Here is a 596-nt window from a genome sequence, read left to right on the forward strand (position 1 = left end):
GTACAGTAAATTAGATTTTGATTGATCGACACCGTTGGTTTTCGTCAAATTGTATACAAGCCGTCAGAGGCCTTGTTTAGGCGATGGCCCGCGTGATGCTGTGCGCGGTGCGCGGGACGCAGACGGTGTTGTTGTCGTGTATTCGCGAATTCGTCTGTTGACGTTCTCGGCTTCTCGCATCTTTAATCCCGGTTGACAATTTTTTTTCTGCTATTTCGCTGCTGTTTGATGTAGCACGGTATATGCAGTATCTCTGCGGTATTGCAGCGGAGCTGCGTTCGGTATATCGCCTCGGTGGCCTCGGATATGATTCCTCCACTATCGCGGAGATTCAGTGCATGTTAGCGTCTGCTATTGCGGCGGTCCGCCGTTGTACGCGGAACCTTAGCTGGCTGATCTGCCTTCGTAATCTAACGAGGCCGGCTCGTTCTAACAAGATCATGGATGCGGTAAATACGATGCCACGGACGCGCCTATGCGACGAAATGATTCTGATCTCGTTTCCGGAGATCGGTTTGCTAGCATTGTGGAAGTCGACTCGCCCCTCGCGAGTCGACGACGGTGTGATCCTGACGCGGATCCTCATGACGCGGTGT

This window comes from Odontomachus brunneus, unplaced genomic scaffold (assembly GCF_010583005.1).
Source record: "Odontomachus brunneus isolate Ranch 3 - 2012 unplaced genomic scaffold, Obru_v1 Obru_scaffold_428, whole genome shotgun sequence".
Taxonomy (NCBI): domain Eukaryota; kingdom Metazoa; phylum Arthropoda; class Insecta; order Hymenoptera; family Formicidae; genus Odontomachus; species Odontomachus brunneus.